Source organism: Cydia amplana, chromosome 19, assembly GCF_948474715.1.
Source record: "Cydia amplana chromosome 19, ilCydAmpl1.1, whole genome shotgun sequence".
Lineage (NCBI taxonomy): Eukaryota > Metazoa > Arthropoda > Insecta > Lepidoptera > Tortricidae > Cydia > Cydia amplana.
In genome coordinates, this window is record NC_086087.1 from 7,801,184 (window position 1) to 7,814,327 (window position 13,144).

General features: G+C 35.8%; 2 long non-coding RNA genes across 2 annotated transcripts in view; one reads left to right on the top strand and one right to left on the bottom strand.

Moving 5' to 3' along the window:
* The window catches only part of LOC134657022 (uncharacterized), a 285,577-nt gene that overhangs the window by 223,774 nt on the left and 48,659 nt on the right, over window positions 1–13,144 (bottom strand). The gene's annotated exons all lie outside the window — the stretch shown is intronic.
* Window positions 3,627–4,458, top strand: LOC134657330 (uncharacterized). Its single transcript, XR_010097597.1, has 2 exons — window positions 3,627–3,896; window positions 4,417–4,458. It is a non-coding gene; the product is annotated as an uncharacterized LOC134657330 (long non-coding RNA).

Below are 13,144 nucleotides of genomic sequence, written 5' to 3' on the forward strand. Positions count from 1 at the left end.
AGATTTAAGCTAGTTAGGGTTCCGTAGCCAAATGGCAAAAAACGGAACCCTTATAGATTCGTCATGTCTGTCTGTCTGTCCGTCTGTCCGTCTGTCCGTCCGTATGTCACAGCCACTTTTCTCCGAAACTATAAGAACTATACTGTTGAAACTTGGTAAGTAGATGTATTCTGTGAACCGCATTAAGATTTTCACACAAAAATAGAAAAAAAACAATAAATTTTTGGGGTTCCCCATACTTTGAACTGAAACTCAAAAATTTTTTTTTCATCAAACCCATACGTGTGGGGTATCTATGGATAGGTCTTCAAAAATGATATTGAGGTTTCTAATATCATTTTTTTCTAAACTGAATAGTTTGCGCGAGAGACACTTCCAAAGTGGTAAAATGTGTGTCCCCCCCCCCTGTAACTACTAAAATAAGAGAATGATAAAACTAAAAAAAATATATGATGTACATTACCATGTAAACTTCCACCGAAAATTGGTTTGAACGAGATCTAGTAAGTAGTTTTTTTTTTATACGTCATAAATCGCCTAAATACGGAACCCTTCATGGGCGAGTCCGACTCGCACTTGGCCGCTTTTTTTTTTAATTTCTTTTAGTAATACACTGTATATATCTTGTTTGTAAATAAATGATTTTTCTTCAGTAAAAGTGTTACTTTAATTTAAGTCTAGTTTAAGGCCTGAGATACACTTGTAAGTTTTACTTACGTAAGTAGGGACAACGTTATTTCTTAGAAAGAGATAACGATATTTATCTCTCATTCTGTAGTATAGCTGTGTCCCTACTTACGTAACTAAAACTTACAAGTGTATCTTGGGCATAAACATAAGCTGCAAATGAGTAGAAAGCGCCCATAGTATTATGGCGTCTATGGAAGGTAGTCTAAAGCTCCGTTCACACCGGTGTAGTGCGTGCTCAGAGTCACTGACCTTTGCGTGCGGCACTGACTTGACCCACAACTGAAACCTCCTTTAGCATAAACACTGGCATTTACTATATTAATGACCGAGGGGTTCTCTCATTAGAGTTAAAATATCTTCCGCCTTCCTTTAAAAGTCCTTTGTGGACAGGAATAACAGATCTTCAAGAGGTGGTTTCGAATAAAATTTGCTAACTGCTACTTACTAGTCTAAAAGAAAATACTATAAAAAACCGGCCAAGTGCGAGTCGGACTCGCGCTCCAAGGGTTCCGTAAATTAAGTCCGACTCACGTTTGACTGCACATTTCTAATAGGTTTTTCTGTCATCTATAGGTTGAGAACTACTTTGTGTATTTTTTTCAAAATTTTAGACCCAGTAGTTTCGGAGATAAAGGGGGGAGGGGGTGCTCGACAGACAGACAGACAGACGCACGAGGGTACTCCAGTCTGTAGCAAAACTAGTTACCGCGTACTCAGTAGTCCAGATCTGGATTTTAATGGATTGGCAAGCTTGACCTTATGATCTGAGATAATCATACAAAAATAAATTTGGCAAGTTCAGTAACTAATGTAATTAGCAAAATGTTCTTAATTTGCATTGGAGGAACTTCGAAAGCGAAATAATTTTGAGAATCTACTAAACTAGAAGCATCACTTTATACTTTGGCATAACTTACCTTACGCTACTGCAAAGCAACCAAGGCAACTAAGGCCCACTTGCACCATTCCACTAATCCGGGGTTAACCAGTTAAACCTGGAGTTACCATGGTTACCAGTACAATTTGACACTAGGTTAACGGTTTAACCGCTCAAGCCCGGGTTAGTGGGATGGTGCAAGTGTTGCTACAGTAGAAAGTGTTTCTTTTTAAAATTATCCACATTCGATGCTACCCTAATACACCGTACTGCGTATTTTACTATAATTAACAATAATTAAGTGAGCAACGCTATAATTAGGAGCAAACTAAATATTTAGTTCAATATTTTGATTTGTGTTGTTTGACGTTCAAACATCGCATAAATCTGGCGTTGTATTGTGGAATCCCATTTTAATTACTAAAATAATACTAGCTGTATGTTCAAGCAATATTATTCTAGTAATTAGACGTCATCGTGCATTATTTTATGTTAGTGTTTATTTAGTTCGAAACAATATTTTATGCTGTGATTTCTCAGTAGGTAGCTATAACTAGTTGCCAACAAATCAAATTTTGATATGAAAAATAAACATTCAATGGAGAATACAATGTAATGGACGGGCTTTAAGCGGCTACAGGATATGATCTGTTTTCCTCGATAAATAAACACTCGAAATAATTAAACACACACATGGAAATTAAATATCATTATATTAAACACAACATCCGTTTTTAGCTTTCTGCGGTCGCGTTTACCAGATTTAACCTTAAATTTAACCTCTAGCCGATACGTCAAACCTTGCCAAGCAGAATGAAATTTTATTTTGTCAACACAAAGTTCAAATTAGAATGGAACAGGAGACCTTTTTATAGGTCTCTGGGCGGCTAGAGGTTAATTAATTAACATTGAAGAGTACATAGAAATGTTCTTATACTTTATTCCATTCATATCCTGAGCGTAGGTACCTAATGAAAACTTCGCTCGTTTGTTAAACTGGAAACGGTGTCAACTTGAGGTTAGACAATGGCACGGCGGTTGATTTAGCTTTGAAAGTATTTGTAAATTATTTCGCTGTATGATTTGTTTTACATCAATTTGTCAACTTTGCGGTTTGTGACTCGTAGATTTAAATATGCTTCGCTTCGCTTAAATGAAATTGTCATCGAACCGTACACGATTTATACAGATGAGAAGTAAATCACTAAATGAATGAGTTGAATAACTCGATGAGATCCATTAGACGTACTCTTTGGATATTGTTATGATTATGTAATTAAGTTGTGTTTTTTTAAATACCTTTAAATCTGACGGCTACAGCTTTCTGCTTTTCGACACCTGGAACAATACATTAAATAAATTGGATTAGTTTTCTTTATGCTACCGAATACAAGCGGCCTAGCTAAGGTAACTATCGCTATCGCTTCGCCATCGAATCGTTTCGTGTCTCTTTATCAATCTTCCATTTATTACGTGCCGGCGACAGTTGCGTTTCGTACGGAGCGTTAGCGATTGGCACGTTGGCTACGGGGCCAGCAGGCCAATAAATCTAACTTAGGTAGGTATGTCATTTTGTTATCATTTGCCCATGCGTCTCGCTCGCGCCGATACATGTACGAACAAGTATGCGCGAATCATAATAAAACGACATCATTTTGATATCAAAATGTAAGTTTGAATTAGCTTCCAGTTCTACTACTACTAGGTACAATTAACGCCTGCCACAAACCTTACCAGAAAGCGTAGATGTAACATTAACCTGCCCTAGTAGCACGGTCGAATTTTTATCGTTTATCACCATGCCTGTCACGTTCTAACAAGTATCTAAGTGCGAAAGTGACGGGCATAGTAATAATCGATAAAAATGGAACCGTGCTGAGCCCGCTGATTTGTGTATGATTTTAAGCATGCTAACCGAATTTCAGTCAACTTTTTCAGTTCTATAGAGCCCGAGAGCGCTTTTTGACCATCACACACATACGAAAGGTTAAAAGCATACTTAAGCCTGAAAACAACATAGTAGTGGCTAAGTATATAGGGTCTGTAGGTACAAGTACTTAGCAAGCCCCAGAGCGCATCTCATAGAATATTAAGTGATATTATGATAAATCCGCACTCGACATTAGCATAAGAAGCACGGCCCGAATAAAACATTTAAAAACCATTGAACCGTTAGGCCGTTACCAAACAAATTGCTAGAATAAATCCGAAGGCTGTTTTCGATAAGAAATGAAATAAGGCCCGTGAAGGGCTAACGACGTCAGGGCCGGCGACGGCACATTAAATGGATTGACGATGGAGGAAGTGGAAAACATGGCGTATTGAAATAGTATTTTATACAATCGTGATATAATGGAGAGCTTTTCAGTCGAGTACCGTGTTTAGGCAACGAAGCTTGCTGAGTTGCCTAAGGAAGGTACGAGATTGAAAAGCTTGATTATATCACTATTGTATACAATACTTTTTCTACGAGTCAACAAAAAAAATGCTTAAAACTAGTAGAAGAATCATATATGTAGGTAAAAAACCAAAAGTATACAGCTAAGATGCGCGAGCAGCCGCGATACATTCATACTCGTACGCGACCCGGCCCCCGCGCCCCGCGCCCCCCGCCTGTTGGTCAACGACACCTTGTAACTATGAGGCCCTGGTACTTGCTCCGCGCTTTCGATTGGTCAATTTCATTATAGTTGACTAAACTGTATCGAAATGAATATTATAGTTGACTAAACTGTATTGAAATGAATATTATAGTTGAGTTGGGGTCCCATAGTGAAAAAAGTATGCGATTTCACTTTGATGGTATACGAAGTCTTAATTCAAGCATTGCAGTCGACGAGTAGAAAAAGCTACTTTTTTGACATGACCATAAAAGTTTAGGTTGACTATGAAGTAATTACATGCTGGGTCCGTCTACTATAAGATTTTACGACTATTGTGGTATATAGAGCTGAGGCAAATTGTCAACTGTAACTTGTATGAGAACTGCATGCCGACGGCATAGTTCGCTTAGGTACTATTAAAAGTGTCATTAAGACTCCGTTGAATAATAATATGGTATATATAACAATATCATTTTTATTTTAATAAATCAAGCAACGCAAACCAATTAAGAAAATTGTTCATCAATAAGCGAGTGAATGACTTCAAGAAGTTTAACAACCCAACGTAAATCATACGTCTTAATACTTCTTTGCCTATGCATTGAAAAACATATTTGGCTGAACGAAAATACCAACAAAAGTTATCGAAGACATCCCCGTAGGACAATCTGAGAAGTTTTTCGGGTCAAATAAGCTGCCTACAAGATAACTTCACATCCAGATATGCAAAACAGAACTAAACGTGTCCTACATTTTTATATCAGTGTCCACCCCTTTATATTTAAAACATTAAAATAAAATAAACCAGAACAAGCAATCACCCTTAAAAAACTCAGATAGCATGCGTCCTATAGTATAGTCACATATGCAACAAACATATGTATGTCGTTAAAGAGCTCTCGGAAACATTTCAAGCGTCCCCCTTATTTCATAGTGCACGGTCACCCGAGCGTAGGACAGGAACAGTCTATTCATGCCAGTCAACAATACGAGGCAGGCAATCCGTTCGCGAAACGTGACTCCACTGCAAAAAGGTACTTTCTGCCCGACACACTTTCCGCAGTAAAAAATTAAGAGAGCTTTAAACTTAAACGTGTTTCAAATTATGAATGTTGAAAACTGTTTTGAAGAGTTTATTTACAAAGATAAACTTAATTACCAAATTTACCAAGTTTTTATCATTGAGTTTTGTTCGAAAGAGCAGCCTGGTATTTTAATATATTCACTTAGAGGTCGATTTATTAGAGCTAACTCAGGGTTTGTATTAATAATTTATTTAAATATTAGTCACTGCTTTGAATATTAATATTTAGTTATAGACAATATTAAAAAAAAACTATATAATATAATACACGATCGGCTTTTTACGACCGTATGATTATTTTAACGAAAGTTACATTATATAGAACATAACATTTCTTATTACCTTTAATTTTTATGACTTTAAGTAATAATCAGTGGTTTTTGGTTATATTACACATTTGTTAAAATTATCAACAATACTTATGCACAGTAAAAAAATCTTTGTAATCGCAATCAATGGAAAGTATAATTAAGAAGTTAATTCGCTTATAGCCTCGAAATGGCTTTTTCACAGGGCAAGTGGCAAGTTAGCTGGGTAACAAGTCGTTAGCTGCACTTGATAGTCTTAATGGAAACTTGGTTGTTTCGTATAACGACGGCCATTTTGGCATCGTGGTCTAACAAGAAACAATGTACTTACATTTTACTTCATTATGTAGCATTTAAGTCGAAAAACAAAGATATTAGAAACGTACCCGTAAACCTAATAATAATCCACCAGTATTTTAGTTCTATATAGTTAACTGTCATACACTGATTGAGGAAAAGTCACTTTGTATTTATAGGTTGAACGACAATTTGATGAAGGTAAAAAGCTTAAGATGTGTCTCCCTATGTTAGTTGTTTGCAAAACTAGTATGGAATTTACGTCAACATTGAATCAAACACGGAAAGATTTCCCAGGTCTGCACATCATAAAATTTTTAGAAACAAACAGTAAGTAGTAAAACCACAAAGTTAAGAACTTATTGCGAAAAAAAATCTTCGTTTCATGTTTATGTGATTCCGGAATTCCGCGGTGCCTAACCCAGTTTTATGCGAGCCGCCTGTACAAATATTATGATAATATATCTCAGTTCCTTTTTTTATGACGCCTACCGCAGAATATAATGTTCGTATAATCAAGTTCAATAAAGATAATCTTGTATAAGCCTAAATATTCCACAGTCAAATTTATCTTATCTTCCATCCGCGATGCCTACGCGTTAACATGAACAGTATCTTAAATTACTATGGCAACCTGTGAAAAAGGAGACTTAATAGTTACTGTGTCGATATTCGATAATAGCAAAAATATAACGTATTATCAATAAACGAATGAACCACCAAAATCTGCTTACCAAATCATGCGGGCAGAAGCCGAGTGCAGCGGCCCGCTTCATGAAAGCTATTAGCATATAGGTATTGTAAATAAAAGTCAAAGTGTTGTTGTATATAAAATAACACATATTTGTTAATAGATTAAAAAGTGAAAAAGAGGTACATATCCGCTTGCATTACAAGTTACAACTTGTAATGTAACTTGCAAGCTATATGAAAGGATTCCCAAGTCGCAACGGCGTGTTGTGTGCTTCACTTTTCCGTTCTCGTCTCTTTGTGTAGACAACCAATGGGCCCAATTCGGATTTTGAAATATACATCTGTTAGATATCTTTTAGACATCGCCAAGATACGATAATGATATGTTTAAGATCTAACCTGTCAAATTTGACATTTGCGTGATTCTGGAGATACTCTTGAACGATTTCCACAAGATATGGCTTAGAGATCCAATTCACATCTACTAGATAATATCTAACACGATCTATCGTAAAAGTGACATGGTTGCCCGAAATGCGCTGCAAAAGAGAACTAGTTGAAATCCAAACTATAACGTATCTAGAATGGATCTAGTACGTGTCGTCTCTTGTGAATATCTTGAAGTTCGAATACGGCAGAATGTGTGTTGTTTGGATTCAAAGGAAAAAAATCACAATCATTATTTATTGTGAGTAGGTATATGTTATCGTTACAGCGGGACCAAGATAACTCTGCATGGTATTTGCAATGATAAAGGATGATAATGTCATCATTAATGTCAAATTTAATATTAAAATTAAATTTCGAAATTTCGATTTTTAATTATTAAATTTAATATTTCGATAACACATCATTTTGTTCAAGTCAGTGCAAACTAGGGATTGCAATCCGGTCCGGCGGATCCGGTACATTTTTCAAGCTACCGGATCCGGCTAGATTCACCGGATCCGGTCTCGGATCCGGTAAAAGGAATAAAAGCGCTAAAATATAAAATTACAGCTTAAAACACTTCTAAAATTTAAAAGTTCTCGCCAATATTCGAACGTAATTCTATTTTAATGCTCCCCTCCCCGCGTTCCCGCTCGCAAACAGCAACACAACAACTTATTTGTTAGTTGACGCCAGTCTTCTACCGACGAAATATGTGTCGTCGTAGTGTTGGTTGAGATTCCCGTGCACCGTTAGTAAGTACTGAATTGTTTTATATTTAATTAATTGTGTTGTTACACGATAATGTAACATACATGTTGTTTCGCTTAATTTAGTACAACCCATTATAGCCCAGTTATAATAAGTGTTAAGGTGCATTTTACTATTTTAAATGCACCTTAACACTTATTATGAATGAAGAAATATTTATAAGACTTCATTCAGCAGTCAAGTTAAATGTTTTGTCGAATTTAAAGTAAATAGAATATGTTATTTTGTTATTATTATGCTACTAAATAAAGCGAAGAATTGAAAGCACCTTTTTGTGGGATTTGTGGGGCTATAGATATTTTAAGAGAAAAAGAAGATTTTAATTTGTGAGACTGATTATTGTAATACGACTTAGTGGTTACGTAATAAAAACATTGATTTTTGAAACCTCAAACTGTCGTTTTATTAACCCATTAGAAAAATATCCTTGAGAATATAACGCTAAAAACATAATAAAATACGTGACTGGACGAAATTTTCATCCGCAATACCAATCCGGCCGGATCCGGCCGGATCCCCGGATTGAGGCCAAAATCTGGCCGGATCCGGGCGGATTCAAAACCAGACCGGATTGCAATCCCTAGTGCAAACCTTAGACGGACTCCATCGAATTTGCATTATTTTCAAAACAAAGGCCGCAATTGCCAGTAACATTCAAAACATTCCAGATTTTGTTCTTACCTTCTCTAATTTTCACCTAATTCTTAAAACGTTTAAATCATGTGCAACAGGTTTCCAATCAATCACTATTTTCCTTCTAGTTTTAAACAGCAGCTCTAGTGGAAAATTAAGTGTTAACGATAGGAAATTACCGCCACCCATCGTTAAGGCAGCACGGTTTAACTTCAAAGAGTACAAGTATCTACGTGTATAGATGAGTCTACATTTTGAACGGCTTCCAGTTAACCTGCTTCGATAGAGATGGGAAAGTAATGTGAAGTAATGTCAGAATATCGTAATAATTAGAATATAATATATCCGAAATCGCTACTTCAAGAGAACAACACACACGATAGAGCCAGCGGATCTAAAACGAAAATCGATATTTACTTATTTGCCTCGCTATCGCTCGAACATGCAAGGAAATTAAAAAAGGTATTTAATTAATATAATTCTTTAAAAAAAATCTAACAATCATTTTTTTGGGGAAGTATGTATCATCAAAAAACTCCTGCAGTTTCTACGCCTTTTTTTTTAATTACTTGAAGAAAATGTACGTGGCGTATAGGTAAATTGCTGCAACGGCTAATGCTTCCACGTCCATCTTGGAAACCGGATAGATCACAACTGAATGTCGCCATCGTGTAGTTGCGTTCCTACCATCGCATGGCCATCTCGCTGGCCCAGCGCTGGGCCATCGTGTAGAGGAGCCATTACGAGTATATTTCAAATTCCTGCCAACACCAGTTTATAACACATTAGTAACTATGAATGTTTTAACATAGAGAGGCAGAGTCAGCATCAGACAGGATTCTATTTTAGAATCCCTCGCTACGCTCAGGTTTCAATTATAGAATCCTTCGCTTCGTTCAGGATTCAATGTACGCTATTGCCGTAAATATGTATGTCATTTTGCTCTCTTGTGACACAATCTACTATTTAATCGCATGATGTTAAACGTGATAATTATTTTATCACGTGGATAAAGCCAGAACTCACAGCGCCCCTCACTACTTGTTTTATGTTCTTTATTTCAAAATAAATATACAATATATAAATAAATAAATAAAAAGTCATTTATTGTCGCAAAACACAGTAACAAAATAAAACAAACAAGGAAAAAGAAAAAAGACACAATAAGCACATAAGTCCAATAGGGCTGTTGACTGTATAAATATATATATGTTTAATTATAACTATGTAGAAGGAGAAGTTAATTTGAAGTTAGTTTGATTTGTTTTGAGTTGATTTGTATATATGATAATGTGTAATTCACCAAACACTTACAAATCACGAATACAAAAATTACTTTCTCAGACTGAACACCTATAAAAGTTTACGGCATACATTTATGGATATATTTGCTTAACATGGATTTTTTATTTAAAAGAACTAACTATATATGAAGGTGTGAACTTATTACTGCCCCTCACTACTGGCATTCGTGAAGCGGAGGTGGCAGATAGTTAAACAAGCGCGGTTTCCGCACCAGTGGCCCGACGATGGCCTATTTTGTATCGGTGTTACATGAATTAGTCTGATGCAACTACTATAAGCCGACTAACAACTATAAACCGATACTTATAATAATATGCTGGAACTACAGAATGTCATCGAAATGTTTTAAAAACTCTGGTATCACATTATCATTGCATTTCTTCAGAGTCACAAAAATTACACTTATTACTACCTGAACTTATGTTGTAAATATTTAAAATTCTTGCAGACTTCATAAGTAGTCATCATCAATATTTTCTGAAATCATACTTGACCGTAGTTTTCAATGTCTTTTATTATACTTTGAACTTAATATAAAGTAACAACTGGAAACAAATTCTGGGATTCTGAACTCAGCAAAATGGATTGTTGGATTGGTAACTCCATCTGCAGGCTTAATTGCAACTATCAATTAAGAACTACGGATTAATGGCATGATTGTATTATTAAGTGGGGCTATTGGGTGATAATGATAATATTTTACTGTAACTATTATAAATAATGTTAGAAATACCAGAGCAATTTATATCTATTACCTAGCTTTTATTTTTTTCTGTTTATGTTTAACTGTGCACTATTGTATTATTAATAATAAATATTTATTTTGTTTCATAGAAACCATTCATAACGGAGGAACAAATACCGTGATTCACACACAAATAAACGCCCTTACCACGATTTGAACAAGTTGTTCCAAACAACGTCGTGTTTAATAAAATATTATAACAATAATCGAATTTAAGCAATCGCGAGTCATCGAATTTTATGGTTTAACGCACAAATTTTAATCACTCGCACAACTTGTTTCGGAGAGCATAGGTCTCATTTTCAAGCACAGGCACTAAGCACTAAGAGACAAATACAAAGCATGTCACTCGAATAACTAAAAATAATGAGTTAAACCTTAAAGTTAATTTTATTGTTACTACCTATATTAAAATCCACTCCGAAAATCTACTTTAACAAAAAGGAAATGAAAATGATAAAAACCGTTTATGGTCCTAAGTAAAACGTGCCTAACACCGAATACAACGCTAGTTAACGTCCCCACAGACGCCGGCTATCATAAATCATCTCCCAATATCCTCCGATAACAGAACAATTTTCAATTTGCCGAAATTAGAAGAGCGAGTGATCGAACACGATTAATTATTCGGGAAATGTTAAAGGAGTAATGATTTCGTGGTCGCCGTTAGCGTCTTGTATAATTTTTGGGACGAAGTGATGAGTGTTTGATTTTAAAAGTTTTTTCTCTCGATGTTAAAGATTAATTAAAATCTATTAACCTTTAACATTATATAACTCTCGTTAATTATACGATCTCTAAAAACCGTAAAATTATAGCTGGTCAAGCTGATCTTGTCAGTAGAAAAAGGCGGCAAATTAGAAAAATGTAGGCGCGAAGGCATATCGGTCCATAGAATATTTGAATATCCGGCCTTTTTTTACTGACAAGATTTGCTTGATCAGCTATAGTTTAACACATTGATTTAGTTTCATATAGTATGCAAACAGTCCTTAAATACCCACCTGCATTATACGTTTAGTTAACAAAACGGGTACGTATTGCAATGTCTAAAATTAAAACAACTAACGTTAAATAACCTACGTTCAAAATACCTAAAATCTAAATACCTAATGGTGTTTTGACTTAAATTCAAAATATCTAAAGTTTAAAAGGGTGCATATTATAATGTCTAAAATTAAAAACACTAATGTCAATTTACCTACGTCCAAAATCACTAAAATCTAAATACCTAATGATTAAATACCAAAAGCTAAAAATGTCTAATGGTATGTTTGGTTTTACTTCAGCGTAACTTTGGCAGAAATCATTTTCAATGAATGTTTAATTTGCAGAATACTTCAGTTTGCATAGTATACAACTCACCACATACAATATTTGCAAGTCCGAATCTTAAGTAGACTATTGTTAACGTGGCCGATTTTTGTAAACCTTAAACAAACAAATCCGATTCGGAGCACCCCACTATTCACGTGGTCTTGTCTGTCCTACCCCTAGAGTGTATGTCAAAAGGCGGAGGCGCGGAGGGGAAGCAGCCCTCGCCCGCCGTAGCAAAGCGCAAAGCACAATGGGAGCCGCAGCGGCTGAGGCTGGTCGCCGAAGGCGACCAGCAAGCCGAAGCTGCGAAGGCTCCCACTAGTGCCTGTGCTTTGATACGCAAGGGCGAAAGGGCTGCTTTGCCTGCAGCGCCGGAGCAGATGCGGAGTGCGAAGAAATGACGGCGCATCGGAGGCATCCAGAGCTTCAATATTAAGTCGGACTGCGCATCTGCTCCGGCGCTGCCATTGTGCTCTACGCTTTGCTATGGCGGGCGAGGGCTGCTTCCCCTCCGCGCCTCCGGCTTTTGACATACACTCTAGGGGTAGGACAGATAAGACCACGTGGATAGTGGGGTGCTCCGATTCGGATCTACCTTTGATTCGGATTTTGGTTAATTTAGGCTTTTTTAAAATAAAACACAATTATTATTTTAACTTTTTAATCATATATTAATTAATACAATAATTTGTGCGACACAATTCGTAACAGTGATTTTTACGTATCAATGAATATCTCATTGTTGTGCAATCTAGTGGGTGACTAACAACTAACAGAAAATAATTAAACTTTGTTCAATCTACCCTCTTTTACGCTCGCGGAACCTACCCTACTACTTCGTACAAATAGCTAGCAAATGAATCATTTTAGGTATTTTGACCATAGGGTATTTCAAATGTTGGTGTATCAAATTTAGGTGATATATCTTTTGGTATTTAAAACATTAGATATTTAGTCCAATAGGTATTTTAAGCTTAGGTAATTCGTAGGTAGGTGTTACTTGCTTAGGTATTTAAAATCATTAGGTATTTAGATTTTAGGTATTTTGAACGTAGGTTATTTAATGTTAGGTTTTTTAATTTTAGACATTGCAATACGTACCCAAAAAAAACACCTAGGTATAGGCATCAGATAGCATCTTAAAAAAATTTAATAGCTCGCTTGGCAGCAACATTTTCTTCATCAAAGACATTTTATTAGAAGAGCTATCTGTACTAACTTGCCTTTTGCATACGCAGAATCCCATTTCATCAGCTTGACTAATATATGAGTAATATAGTAATAATTATATAAGGCAATGAATTGGTATTCGTAGTTATATAATGTTGTCCTACCTATAACTACAATAAAGTTTTATAATAAACAATCATTCAATAACTGGCTCCAAACACT